Raw genomic sequence first — 15,428 nt, 5'->3', positions numbered from 1 at the left:
TTTTGTAGAAAATACACTATGCATCCAAAAAAGTTTGTGGACACCTCTTCTATCAAATGCATTCATGCTACTTTAGGTTGCTCCCATAGATGTCTAGTCCCTGTGGAGAGGCACTGCCCATAGAATAGGACTAACATATTGACCCTATCGGCACCATGCTGCCTAATGCCAGGCGTGGGCTAGAGGGGTATTGAGCTGTAGAGCAGTGGAAGAACTGTGTTTTCTGGAATGATGGTGGTGGAGCTTCATCCAGTAATTTAGGGATGAGTCAGGGATGGGGAATCTTGACCTCACTAACGATCTTTTCACTGAATGCAATCAAATCCTCACAGCAATGCTCCTCCAAAATCTAGTAGTCTCTTTTTAATACCCTTGATTTCAGAAAATACAAAAAATGAGCAAGTGTCCCAATACTTTTGTCAGTATAGTATAGTTTAGGTATGATATACTTAGGTCTATAAACAATCTATAATCTTGGTTTATACTTTTCTACAGTGGTGGTGCAGCAATTTAGAATATTGTCTAAATAAGGTTTTATAACTAGTAAAGCCTTTCCTGTAAATATTAAAGACTAACAAACTCTATTTATTATTATTTGAACTTTTTGAACTTAATTTACAGTGGTAGTGTTTCAATCAAACAATCAACAAACAAATTAAAAAAATACACAAACATAACACAAGCAAATACAAACTGCTGTTTTTAATTTAAAAACTAGGTTTGGGGTAAAATCCAAACCTACATGGCCCTGTGTGAAAAAGTGATTGCCCCCCATGTTAAAACTTAGATGAACTGTGGTTTATCACATCTTTGGAAAGCTGAGTATAATTTCTCTAGCCACACCCAGGCCTGATTACTGCCACACCTGTTCTCAATCAACAAATCAGGACCTGCCTAACAAAGTGAAGTAGACCAAAAATTCCTTAAAAGCTAGAAATCATGGTGCGATCCAAATAAATTCAGGAACAAATGAGATACAAAGTAGATCTATCTGTCTGGAAAAGATTATAAAGTCATTTTTAAAGCTTTGGGACTCCAGCGAACAACAGTGAGAGTAGGCCTGTCACGATAACAAAATTTCCTGGACGATTAATCGTCTCCTAATTATCGCGATAAACGATAATATTGTAACATGCAGAGTAAAATGCGATGTCTTTTATCTCCTTCAGAATGCCGTCTTTCACTTCATTATATAAAGCTGGAATGGCAGTTTGAGAGATGTATGTTTTCTTTGGCAATTCGTACTGCCTACGTTTTCAGCATGTTTTTGAATGCTGTTTTTTCCACCGTATTTAACGGCAGCATCTCTTTGGCTATATAGTGAGTTACACTGTTTGTAATCGTGCGCCGTTTCACGCCATCACGTTTATATTTACACTGTCGAGCAAAGGTATCCGTGATGGTCACCTGCTTGGACGCCCCCTCTCCAAGCAGGTTCTTTGTTTCCAGCTCGGTAAATTGAACTGGATGGTTGTGCTTTAAATGGGCTCTTAGGTTAGTTGTATTACCACCTTTTGTTGCCACTGTTTTTAGACAAAGATGACATACCGCCTCGTTAAAGCTGATGGGCTCTCCGCGCTCATTTGTCTTAAAGCCAAAGTGATCCCACACTGGAGCAGTGCAATGTGGCTTTGAAACCAAGTCCATCTTGAATTACTTCTCCAAACTTCTCTTTCTGGATCCTATTAGCCTCGAATATGTTCGCCAGCCAACACGCCTCCACCTGCGTCTGCCTCCTCTGTGTGCAACGCACGCGTTTCCTAACCGATAGATGGCGCTGTCTGGCCCAGACATGTCATCGCCTTAGACAGGGAGCCGGCGAGAGAGCAGCACCGCGCACCCTGCAGAAATCTGGCTGTGTTTTTTTCTAATGTAAACAAACTCGCGCGAAAACCAATTGGCTATTATCGCCGTCTGCTAAACTTATCGTGGACATGTCCATTTATCGTACGATAAGTCGATAATGTAATTATCGCGGCAGGCCTAAGTGAGAGCCATTATCCACAAATGATGAAAACATGGAATAGTGGTGAACCTTCCCAAGAGTGGCAGCCCGGCCAAATTTCCCCCTAGAGTGCAGCGACGACTGTGGGGTCACTAAAGACCCCACAACAACATCCAAAGAACGTCAGGCCTCACCTGCCTTAGTTAAGGTCAGCGTTCATGCCTCCACCATAAGTAAAAGATTGGGCAAAAATGGCCTGCATGGTTCCAAGACGGAAACCAATACTGAGCAAAAAGACCGAAAAAGTTCATCTCAGTTTTGCCAGAAAACATCTTGATGATCTTGAAGACTTTTGGGGAAATACTGACGAGACAAAAGCTGAACTTTTTGGAAGGCACATGTCCCGTTACATCTGCCTTAAAAGTAACACAGCATTTTAGAAAAGGGACATCATACCAAAAGTAAAACATGGTGGTGGTAGTATGATTGTCTGGGGCTGTTTTGCTGCTTCAGGTCCTGAAAGACTTGTTGTGGTAAATGGAACCATTGATTCTGTGTCTACCAAAAAATCCTAAAGGAGAATGTCCGGCCATCTTTTCGAGACCTTAAGCTGAAGCGGACTTGGGTTCTGCAGCAGGACAATGATCCAAAACACACCAGCAAGTCCACCTCTGAATGGCTTAAGAAACACAAAATGAAAACTTTGGAGTGGCCTAGTCAAAGTCCTGACCTGAATCCGATTGAGATGCTGTGGCATGACCTTAAATAAAACCCTCCAATGTGGCCGAATTACAAGAATTCTGCAAAGATGATTGGGCCAAAGTTCCTCCACTGCGCTGTAAAAGCGCTTGATTGCAGTAGTTGCTGCTAAGGGTGGCCCAACCAGTTATTAGGTTTAGGGGGCAATCACTTTTTCACACAGGTCCATGTAGGTTTGGATTTTCTTTTCCTCTTAATAATAAAAGCCAAAATTTAAAAACTGTATTTTGTGTTTACTTGTGTTAGCTTTAATGACTTGTGTAATATTTAAATTTGTTGATTTGATGATCTGAAACATTTAAGTGCGACAAACATGCAAAAAAAAAAAGATATCAGGAAGGGGGCAAACACTTTTTCACACTACTGTATAACTTTCATTAGGTTAAAATAAAATAAAAAATCAGTCGATTAACAGAGAAAATAATCAGCAGATCAAGCCATGATGAAAAATTATTACACATTTAAAATAAAATAATTACACATTTTATATTTACTTCCACTAATAAGCTGTAAAGCTTTTGTTCAACCAAAAAAATACAGGTTTCATTCCTTAAAGGGTCAGATCAACAACAACAACAACAACAACAACAATAAAGTGTCGCAATAAGGCGCTATAAGACGCATGCCTACAACAGCCATGCTGGAAGTGCTACTCCTTAGCGGCCCACTCTGGGAAATCTGTGGATTCTAAGCAGTTTCACAGTGAATTAGAACAGACACAGTGGGATTACTCACATGTACAGTGTGGATTCTGTCTGAATGGAGTTGTCTGGATTGGTGAGCACTTATTATTTTTCTTTTAAGTCAGAGAAATGATACTTAGCATAGGAATGTCTGTCAAATACCAACTATATAAGAAATGCCAGATTTGACATCTTAGCAGCTCAGCACTGTATGAATCAACTAATCCAAGTTGGTTAAGCAAATACACCAAAATTAAAGGTTAAGATGACTACAGAAGCAGCTGTTGAGAAAAGAGCTAAAATCCTAATGCATCAAGTTGCCTTGACTTTTTGACGTCCACCTTCTTTCAGTGGAGTTTGCTAACAGTAGGCCATGGCTGCCGCGCAACATGATGGTCCAAGACTATTCCAATGAACAGCATGATGTTTTTACAACGATAAGAATACTATGTCAATCCCTGTAGCTTCCGTACAATCTCCTCCTGCCTTATTATTTTAAAACCCGAAAAATTACCAAAATTGGATACTCACGGATTTGGTGAGAAAATCAGATTTGGGCCTCTTTACCTGCTGTGTGAATCTAGCCGAAGTGTCTCAGATTCTTGCGCCTGTCCAGTTTCACTGTTTCCAACACAATAACTTCAGGAACCGACTGTTCACAATGCACTGAAGTATTGCGACATACATTTGTTTACATGGCTTAGCCAATCAGCTTCTTACACGTGTATCATCGAGGGCTCTTCCTGAGCCATCATCCATCTGTGGCACACATGCTTGTTTCTTTATAGCATAGTAAATAAAACACATACAGCTTAAAGCAGCATCATGCAAAAATTGGTGTGCTTTCTTGCTCCTAGGCTCCCCCTATAGTCAGGAAGTGGAATTTGTGCTTTTCACATGACTTTCTGGACAAGCTGAAAGATACAGAAGCAGCTTCTGAAAGATGAGGATGCAGGAATTTACACAAATATGACTCAGGAGCCCGGCGTAGCAATGATAACAGCACTATTATCCCTAATACAAGTCAATGGAGCATCAGCATGACTGTGAAGCTGCTATTTAGGATTTTAAGGTACAATGCTGCATAGTGTTCCTTTAAAGCAAGGGGGAACTTCAAGAACCGACGGTTCACAATGCATTGATGTATTGCGACATCTCCAATGTTTACATGGCTTAGCCAATCAGCTTCCTACATGGCTTAGCCAATCAGATCAATCCAGAACCAACTCTTCTCCTGAAGTGGCCCTTCAAGGCAAGGTGAGGGACTATATACAAGCTACGTTGTACAGCACCACCCTGCCTGAGACACGCTGAAAGATCTTGGCTGGCCTCAGTCCCTCATTACTTATCCCTGTGTTTCCTTTGATCTGACCGACTTCTGGAGAGGGAAGATGATTCTGGTCCAGCCGAGTCAGGGCGTGTGAGACCCAGCTCTGAAAATCTCAAAAGAATGTTGATGTCGGAGGTGCGAGGAACGAGAACAAGTCGCTTGTCTGATATTCGAGCCAGACGTTTCACTTGAAGCTCCGAGAATGAACGCGGGAGAATGTTTATGTGGTGACATCATCGCATTAATGATCATAGAAAAACATACCCGGCTTGTTTTGTTCACGTTCTCGTCCAGAAAGGAGAGTTTTGAACGCGCTACAGCCCAACCACGGAAGATCAGCGCTCGGCGTTTACCCGCACAGTAACAGGTAACAATAACAGCCTCCCAGCCTCTGACTTCACGTCAAACAGGCAACACAGCAGGCTGAGAAAACAAAGTCCAGACCACCAGGGACTCCACATGCTTTTACACTGGCTATAAATACCGGGACCTCCAGAACCCCCCCCCCTCTCTCTCTCAGAGCACAGCTGTGGCCTATGCCCCTCGCTTAGAACTCCAACCCGGGGGACGCTTGGCTGTGAACCGGCCGATGGGAGACAAAATCAGAACGCCATTTCCCTCAATCATGCCCTGATTCACAGGAAGGGAGCAGTCCTAATCAGACATCCTTCTAGGCCAGTCGGTGATTTGTGGAGAGCTGAATGTGACTGTGTGTGTACTCTGCCCCAGGCTAGGGCGAGGAAACCTGGGATTGATGACCCTTGTGGTGGGGTAGGCCTACATTTGGAGTGTGTCATCGAGGGCTCTTCCTGAGCATCTGCAGCACACATGCTTGTTTCTTTATAGCATAGTAAATAAAACACATGCAGCTTAAAGCAGCATCATGCAAAACGTGGCGTTTCTTGCTCTTAGGCTCCCCCTATAGTCAGGAAGTGGAATTCGTGCTTTTCACATGCCTTTCTGGACAAGCTGAAAGATACAGAAGCAGCTTCTGAAAGGTGAGGATGCAGGAATTTACACAACCATAGCAACACTAGTATCCCTAATACAGGTCAGTGGAGCATCAGCATGATTGTGAAGCTGCTCTTTAGGATTTTTTAAGTGTTCCTTTAAAGCAAGACTTTGCTTTGTTTCTCCTGGGCGCCCCCTTCAGTTGCGGAGTCTAATTCACTTTTACTCCACTGCACTAAATCCAAATGATACTTAGATATGTATATCACTAATGGACAACTGTACACATGCATTTCTGGACAAGCTGATAGCTACAGAAGCAGCACCTGAAAAGTAAGGATGCAGGAATTTACACAAATATGAGCCCGAAGTAGCAGCACTAGCGGTACTATTATCCCTAATACAGGTCAATGGAGCATCAGCATGAGTGTGAAGCTGCTATTAAGGTTATAGTGTTACTTTAAGCAAGACTTGTTCACCTGAGGCATATTTAAGTGCTTCTGTCATTTAGAACAATGGGACTAATGTTGCTAACAGATAACTGAAACTAATCCCAAACAATTAGCACAGTGTAAACAGCATTCCTCAATCAGGAACCATTAATCACACTTGCCTCAAACTGTCTTGTTTCTCCTGGGCTTCCCCTACAGTTGGGGAGTTCATTCACTTTTACCCCACTGCAGTAAATACAAGTCATGTTGGGTTTGTACAGCCCTCATGGACAGCTGTGCCTGGACACATGCATTTCTGGACAAGCTGAGAGCTCCAGAAGCTTGATCTGAAGGTAGAGAAGCATGTGGGCTGAGGCAGCAGAGTAATACTACAGGATTTTACACTAATATGACTCTATGGGTTCTGCAGTGTTACACAGCAGTTCAGGAGAGAGGTTGTCTCTCCCCTCATCAATCTTTTTTTTTTAATTTTATTTCTATTTTACTCCATTTTATGCTCAATTTGGAAGGCCAATCACCCAATCCCGGTACAAGTGAACTCCCCCATCACTAGCAACATAACATCACCATGTCTCCTCCAACACATATGAAGCCAGCCACTGGCTCCTTTAGAACATCGCTAGGTAGCCAGAGCGCTCTGAGGAAAGCATGGCTCCCACAGCTAACCGACCCCTGTGCTGCTGACCAACATCCCACTAAGGGTGATGTGGGGAGGAAGTGCCATCAACCCACCCCTTAGAGAGCAGGGCCAATTGTGCTCTCTATGACTCCGGCTGCTGATGGCAAGCAGCACGACCCGGGACTCGAACCATCTCTTCATCACTTTTGTTGACTGGCAAGGGCATCTGTTAGCACATCTGCAAGCGTGGTGGAGCTGGGGACCCGGCACTTTCCGAGCATGCCGGCTGCCTGGCAATGCCACATTGACGGCAGTTTGCATGAGTCCTTACCCTCCTGGTGTCAGGAGCATTGCTAGTGGGAGCTAATTGACAGTACTGTGTTCTCTAGAATGATGGAGTGTGGAGCTCCATCCAATACTTTTGGGACGAGTCTGGTACTTGGGGATGATGAGGTGGGGTGGTGATCATCATCCAACATCCTGACCTCACTAACACTCTTGTCGCTGAATGCAATCAAATCCTCACAGCAGTGCTCCTCCAAAATATAGCATAAAGTCTTCTTCTCTGGACAGTAGAGACAGTTACTCCAACAAAAGCAGGATCAGCTCTTTTTAATACCCTTGATATCGGAAGAGACTGAGTGAATAAGCAGGTGTCCCAATACTTATGTCCATTAGTGTATTAGTGTAGTAAAGAACTATACATATGTTCTAGCATGGTGGAGATGGGGACCCGGCACTTTTTTCCGAGAATGTCTGCTGCGCCGGGATGGCACCAACACGTGAACTGTGGGATGTACGCTTAGCCTAGTAGCACCTTGATGAGGTATGCGGCAAAGGATGTATTTAGTGTGGTCTTGCACCCTGTAATTTAGCATGTTTGAGAAACGGGACACGCCTTAATATTTACTACAAAGCTCACAGATCACATGAAGGGAACTCTGGGCCTGACAGGGCCTTTTATTAATGCTGTTAAACTTTGGAGACACTTCAGAAACACGGAAAAACCCGCAGGCCGGGATATCAGCGCCAGAACTCCGCAGACGTGGAGGCCGGACGGGCGGTGGAAGCTTCCATGTATCTTCGCTAAACAAACAGGCGCAGCAATGCATTTGGTGAAATCCCACTGACAAGCGATGCTAAGCAGACAAACTGAAACCACCTCAGATAAACAGACAGAAGATATACAGCTCCTCCTGAACATTACTCTTAACACTCGCTCCATTTAGTCCCACACCTCAACCTGGCCGGCCGGACAGAGCACCAGAACAGCGCAGTAAAACTTGCGAGCAGCAGCAGCAGCAGTAGCTGGAGAAGAATGAAAGGCCTGTGTAGTCCAAGGTGGTCAGTGATCGCAGGGTACTATAGAGGGATGTGCATTTCCTATGGCCCCTGGCTACAGTGTTTCACATGTGGCCACTACAATTTTTAGAGGTGCTTTCACACCTACGCTCCTACACAATACGGACAAAAGTAAAGTTTGTGGACACCCTTTCTTCTAATGAATGCATTCAGCTACTTTAGGTTGCACCTATTGCTGACACTAATGTGCAAATGCATGCACACACACACGCACACAGCTATGCCAATAGAATAGGACTCTCTATTCTTTTCATCATGAACCTATTGGCACCATGCTGCCTAATGCCAGGCATGGGCTAGAGGGGGATAAAGCCCCCCAGCATTGAGGAGCTGTGGAGCAGTGGAAGAACTGTGTTCTCTGGAATGATGGTGGTGGAGCTCCATCATCCAGTAGTTTTGGGATGAGTTGGGGAGTTGGGGATGATGAGGTGGGGTGGTGATCATTATCATCCAACATCCTGACCTCACTAACACTCTTGTCGCTGAATGCAATCAAATCCTCACAGCAATGCTCCTCCAAAATCTAGTAGAAAGCCCAGCCTTCTTCCCTGGACAGCTGACAAAAGCAGGATCAGCTCTTCTTAATGCTCTTGATTTCAGAAGAGGTGCACGTATTCGTCACGTATTCGTCGTATTTCGTATTCGTATTCGTATTTTTTTTTTTAAGAGACAGTATTTATACAGCAGGTGTCCCAATACTTTTGTCCATATAGAAATAGAGGTTCTAAGTGTGCAGTGTTGAAGATGAGGATGAAGGTACGACGTGAAGCTGAGGTAGAAAGTGTACGTGTGCAACCCAATGCTGTGCAATATTGAGCAGGAGGTAGCAGTAGGATGTCCAGTGTACTGACCGATACTCTTTACTCTTAAATTCCACCTGGTTAGAGAATAGTGGTCAAACCAGAGTGGAGATGTTCTGATCTACCAGTGAAAGAACCACACTCCTTTCTTCGGTTCGAAACCAGCTCTGAACTGCACATTCAGAACCAAGGAGGAGGCTAATGCTAATGCTAATGCTCACATGCTAGGTGATCAGACTGGAGACTTGTAAAGGAGCTGGGAGCTGAATGGTCAGGTGGGTCAATCAGACTAGACTAATATGAAACTAAGATATTAAACACTATAGAGTTTAAAACAGTCGTTGATCAGATTAGAATTGAGTCTGATTTTAGGAACTGCTCCTAAAATAGTGATCTTACTGCTGTTGTGTGGATTAGCAGATCTTACTTAAGTTAAAATACAAAGATTGGATCAGATCTGATCAGTATCAGTATCGGCCAAGAGCATTAAGAGCCTCGGATTGGATCGGGGCATCCCTAGTTTAAAGATATTAGATATTAAACACAATAGAGTTTAAAACCAAGTTTAAAAAGCTGCTCCAAACAAAGAAGTTCAGATTAGAATTGAGTCTGATTTTAGAAACTGCCTCTAAAATAGTGATTGTACTGCTGTTCACTGTTGTATATGGAGCTTACCTAAGAAGTGGGGCTGTAGTATTATTTAGAGAAACATCGGATTGGCCCATTTTCAGCATTAAGGGACTCAAATCGGATCGGGGGGTAAAAATCCTTGTTTGGGACATTCTTATGCATATGTGACATATATGTTATATGCTATAATGTATGTAATATGGGAAATATATATTTCATTCAGTTAGCAGCACAATAGCCAATATATATATATATATATATATATATATATATATATATATATATATATATATATATAGCTCCAGGAAAAAAACAAAGATACTATCCTACATGATCAGTTTCTCTGTTTTTATAATTTATAGGCAGTGTGTTTTAATAAAAGTAAAATTAATAGTAACGTTGTATTTCATAAACCATGGACAACATTTTCCCTGAATTCCAAATAAAAATATTATTATTTAGAGCATTTATTTATTTGCAGAAATGACACTGCTCAAAATCAGCTGCTCAAATAATGCAAATAAATGATTATAATAATTATAATGTAAAGAAGTTATTATTCAGATTTAAACACAGTGCTAATATCTGAACTCTGAGAGCATTCAGAAATCACTATGCTGAAATAACCTCGACTGACCAATCACAGCTCTCATGTCTCGGCCAGCTCTCCACTAGTCTTTTACATTGCTGTTGGGACCTAATGCCGTTCATAGTCTGCAGATTCAGCTAACTCAGCTCTGTTAAGATGAAGAGAAGCTTAATTTCTTCCCAGAGCTGTATATATATATATACAGTTCTGGAAATATATATTTCATGTATAACACATATATTTGACAAAATGACAAAAGAGATCCCTAATCTCTAATCTCTGATCGCTAATCCCTAGCATTATTAATGACACATCAATTGAGGGAGTTAATTGCTACAAATACCAAATAGTACTGAAATTGATAACCAACTCAGATTTGAGATATGCACTACAACAATTACAACAGATGTTTTTTTCATAAGAGCTTAACTTTTTTCAGGTGGATTTTATTATTTTATTTGTTATAAATCGTTTTACAAAACAGTCCATCAGTTCTTTAGTCTGCATATTCAGAAATATGAGCAAACGAGCACAATAAATGACAGCGTCTGGTAAACACAGCCAGCAAAATTATCGGATGCAGTCAGACGTCAGTCACTCAGCTTTGGTCAGATCTTATTGTGAACAAAGCTGAGCAGATACTACAGATGCACTGATCCGATGTTAAGATCGGAAATTGCTGGATCTGGTACTGGAGAATTAGGCCGATCGATGGAACCAATCCTTCCACTTTAATTTGTTGGTGTAAGACTGCACTAAATGTTTACATGTTTACAGTGTTTGATTACTGCTTGAATGTTTGACCAAGTTACTGATTTATTCTCAGGTTCAGCTGCTTATTTTGAATTATGCTAAATATTTAAATAAGATTGATTACTGCTTGTGTGTTTTACAAAGTGAAGCTACTTATTTTCAGTTTTGGCTGATACATTTTATGTATTTTAATGTATTTTAAGAAGTTTGACTCCTTTTATATTTTGATTTTGAATGCTGTGTCAAGGTCCTGCACAAGTGTTTAATTTAGTGACAAAGAAAATAGCAATTCAGTACATTTATATCTATGAGTTCATTTGTCATATTCTGTTTTACAAAGTGAGTAAAGTAATGTTTAAGTCCATCCTGATTCCTTAAGTCTCTCCCACATGGTGAGGTATACGGTTTATTAATTCAACAATGCTATTTGATCGGTATCGGGTATCGACTGATATGCAAAGTTTATGTATCTGTATGGGTATTGGAACTGAAAAGGCCGGATCGGTGCATCCCTAGCAGACACATCGGGATCCTAGCCATCCTTTATACAGCAGCTTTCAATTCAGCAACTACGGCAACAGTAGGTTGCTGCAAAGGTCAATTAAAACCAAAAGTATACGTTTATAATTTCTTCTTTCTGCTATTAGACTTTATAATGAAAAACACAGGTCAAGATAATGAATTGAATTGTATTGTTCATTTTTGCAATATTGTTTTTCCTTTTTTATTGTTTAATATATTTATTTATCTATCTTATTGTTTATATTGGGGGGAGGGGGTGCCTACTTATATGTCTATGTCTATATGTGTCTTAAATGTGCTGCACTTTGACCAAACTAATTTCCCATTTTTGGGATAATAAAGGATACTTTGACTTTGAAAATTGTTGCAGTTAAACAAAATCTGTCAGTTTTCATTGGAAGTCTATATTGTGAAAACTGAACATCCCTTCACTGTAATGGCATATTCATAATGTATTTACAATAAACCTATTACTGTCACAGGATTCACTGCTACACCAGCTATCTGTGCCTGGTACTGTCATCGTATTGCACTAAACTCAAGACTGTTAAAAACAACAACAGGTAAACATGGCCTGTAGTAACACTGGTCCACTGGTACAGCTGTGCAATGCATTAATGCAGGTATTATAGGACCAGTATCTCCTGACAGCTTTAGTTTACCTTAAAAATCCCAGAACAACAGGATTACTGACATTATCACTGACAGCTATTACAGAGTGTGTGTAATTCTCCAGGCAGGTCACAGAGGTCGCAGTGAGCGCTTCACTATACTCTCAAACAGAAACTCCCATCAGGGGAGTGTGTGTGTGTGTGTGTGTGCATGTGTGCGTGTGTTTAACAAGATTATTACTGCACAAAGACTTTCAAATGAACCATGAAAATTCAATTAAGTCGATCACAGCAACGCAAGCTTTGACAACCTGGGTGGGAAAATCACACACTGTCTTCCTCTGATAGATTCCCCGTACACACACACACACACAGCGTAAATAAGACACTCGCTTGTACACGGATTTCAGCTTCACTGCTGCTTATTTACTGAATTTAACATATCTCAAAAAAAATTGTGTGCAAAAGTAATGGCTCCCTAAATCAGAAAATCTTTCCTTCAATTTGCTCAAATTCACAAATAGATTTTTTCATATATTTGTTTGTTTCCAGTAGATGATTTATTCACACATTGACACTCAGAACATCAACTAAATCTGATCAGGGGCGTTCAAAATGTTCCATTATACTGCTATATGTTCATACACTATATGGACAAAAGTATTGGGACACCTGCTCAATTACTGTTTCTTCTGAAATCAAGGCTATTAAAAAGAGCTGATGCTGCTTCTGTTGGAGTAACTGTCTCTACTGACCAGAGAAGAAGACTTTCTACTAGATTTAGGAGCATTTGGAAGATTGCTGTGAATATTTAATTGGATTCATCGACAAGAGAGTTGAGAGTGAGGTCAGGATGTTGAATGATGATCACCACCTCACCTCACCTCATCATTCCCAAAAGTACTGGATGGAGCGCCACCGTCCATCCATCAATCCAGAGAACACAGTTCTTCCACTGCTCTACAGCTCAATGCTGGGGGGCTTCATACCCCTCTAGCCCACGCTTGGCCTATGTGTGGATTTATACGCTCCAGAGAATCCTATTCTATTGGCAGTACTTCTCTACAGGGACTAGACAAGCTGTGTGTGTATGCATTGGCACATATGTGTCAGCAGTGGGTGCCACCTAAAGTAGCTGAATGCGTTCATTACGTTCTTTCGAAGGGGTGTCCACAAACATTTGGACATATAGTGCAAAGGTGGACTGAATACAATCAAACAATATAACCTTTACAAGAGGAGGAAACAAAACAACCTTCCGAACTAAGATTTTATCTCAGGTCACTTTGGAGCATTTCTATTGGTCCATTCATCATGAAATTCTGATACAATGTATACGAACAATATGTGCATATATATTTACTTATATTATTACTACATATATACATACATACATACATTTACATTTGCATTTAATTACCCATCAAAAATATAACATATGTTCCATATATTATGCATATGTGCCCAATATATGATACTTCCAAACATGTATACAGTATATATTTACTTATATATTTTTTGATATTCTATACTTTACTACCTCAGTACCTGCTGTGTTCCATATTTCATGTGCGTTATAAGCTGTTTGCATATGATGTCACAGCATGTTAAATATATATACATCGTATACTTAATACCTAATGAGTCGTGTTTATTGTATTTATTGTATTTACTGTACTGTCTTGCACGTCACATTTTCTGCAGTCCATTCTGTACTGTATTGCACACATCATTTCAGTTCACTGTGTACTCGTACAGAGCTGAAATGACAATAAAACTATATTGAATTAATACTATATATATTAGAGCTGGGTGATACGGTTAAAATATATAACTATATAACGATATTTAAGGACTTTTTATGAGTTACACAATATTTATCACAGACTAAAACATTGGTAACAACAGATTCTAATAAACTACTATTCAGATCCTCTCCTGTACTGAATACAGTGATTTCTACTCAACATCTGCTGCTCTTCATCTAATGAACCCTTCAGTCTAATTACACTGTTAGTAATGAAACCTGCAGCTGATCAGTGTTTATTAATCACCAACTAATAAAATATCATCATATTGTCCAGCTCTAATTAATATATATATATATATATATATATATATATATATATATATATATATATATATTAAAGCTGGGCAATATGACAATATTTTATCTATTTATTTTATACTCTCTGGAGCAGATAAATCAGGCGTGGGCTAGTAGAGGGGTATGAAGCCCCTCAGCATTGAGGAGCTGTGGAGCAGTGGAAGAACTGTGTTCTCTGGATTGATGGATGGACGGTGGCGCTCCATCCAGTACATTTGGGAATGATGAGGTGAGGTGAGGTGGTGATCATCATTCAACATCCTGACCTCACTCTCAACTCTCTTGTCGCTGAATCCAGTCAAATATCCACAGCAAATGCTCCAAAATCTAGTAGAAAGTCTTTTTCTTCTCTGGACAGTAGAGACAGTTACTCCAACAAAAGCAGCATCAGCTCTTTTTAATAGCCTTGATTTCAGAAGAAACAATGAATTAGCAAGTGTCCCAATACTTTTGTCTATATAGTGTTTGAAGATATAGCAGTGTAATGGAACATTCTGAACGCCCAAAATTTAGTTGATGTTCTGGTCAATGTGTGAATAAATCATCTACTGAAAACAAACAAATATATGAAAAAAAATTGAGCATATATATATATGGTCTTGCACTTCCAGACTGGAGCAGTCCCATGTCCATAACCCTACCCTGACCCTCCAACACTGACACCAACACTGACCCCATCACTGACAGGGGCATCACACCATCCACCCGCGAGTCGAGCAGCTGGCCAAACTCCAAGCTGAGTCCATTCCTACATTAGCTACAGATCCAGCCTCGCTCTCAGATGCACCTCCAGCACCTCCAGCAGCAGCAGCTCCATCTCGAGCCCTGAAAACTTACCATCTACAGAAGAGAACAAGAGAGCAGACGAGGGAAGTGACCGCCCTTACCGTTCAGGCTGACCGTCCCGGTTCTGATCTTCTGAACCATCTGACTGACAGACTGAGAGAAACCGAAACCCCCAGCAGGACACTTCTTTTTTTCACTTCTCTGGAACTGAAGTTGTTGCTCTTGGAAAATGGCAGAGGGCTGCTCCTCCTCTGGTTGGCTGCGATGATGTAATCAGAAGATTAACCCTTTATCTCCAAACACGAGATCTTTTTCCCCCTCTCACCTTCCCAGAACTTCCTGGAGGGATGTAAACACTGCTCAATTAAATAAATGGACCCCCTGTAGGAACCAGAGCTCAGATTTATTTATTGTTATTATTGGTTTGTTTTTGAAAAGAGAAAAGTGTTACCACCCTGTTATGTGGGATGTAGCTATAGTGTAGCAGCAGTGTAGCATAACTGACTGATATACTACTGAACCAGTAAAT

General features: G+C 40.9%; 1 protein-coding gene across 3 annotated transcripts in view; it reads right to left on the bottom strand.

Moving 5' to 3' along the window:
- mrtfbb (myocardin related transcription factor Bb) overlaps positions 1-15,105 on the bottom strand; it is a 68,870-nt gene extending 53,765 nt beyond the window's left edge. For 2 of the 3 annotated variants that reach the window (XM_072676435.1, XM_072676437.1), the window contains exon 1: positions 15,001-15,105. The gene's annotated coding sequence lies outside the window, so the exon portion shown is untranslated. Of the gene's footprint in view, positions 1-1,548; positions 1,596-15,000 lie in introns of those variants that run through there. The other variant, XM_072676436.1, reaches the window with a different exon arrangement.
- Positions 15,106-15,428: the final 323 nt, after the last annotated feature.

This window comes from Salminus brasiliensis, chromosome 3 (genome assembly GCF_030463535.1).
Source record: "Salminus brasiliensis chromosome 3, fSalBra1.hap2, whole genome shotgun sequence".
NCBI lineage: Eukaryota > Metazoa > Chordata > Actinopteri > Characiformes > Bryconidae > Salminus > Salminus brasiliensis.
Note: the sequence above shows the minus strand (reverse complement) of the source record. Positions and strands in the feature narration are given on the sequence as shown.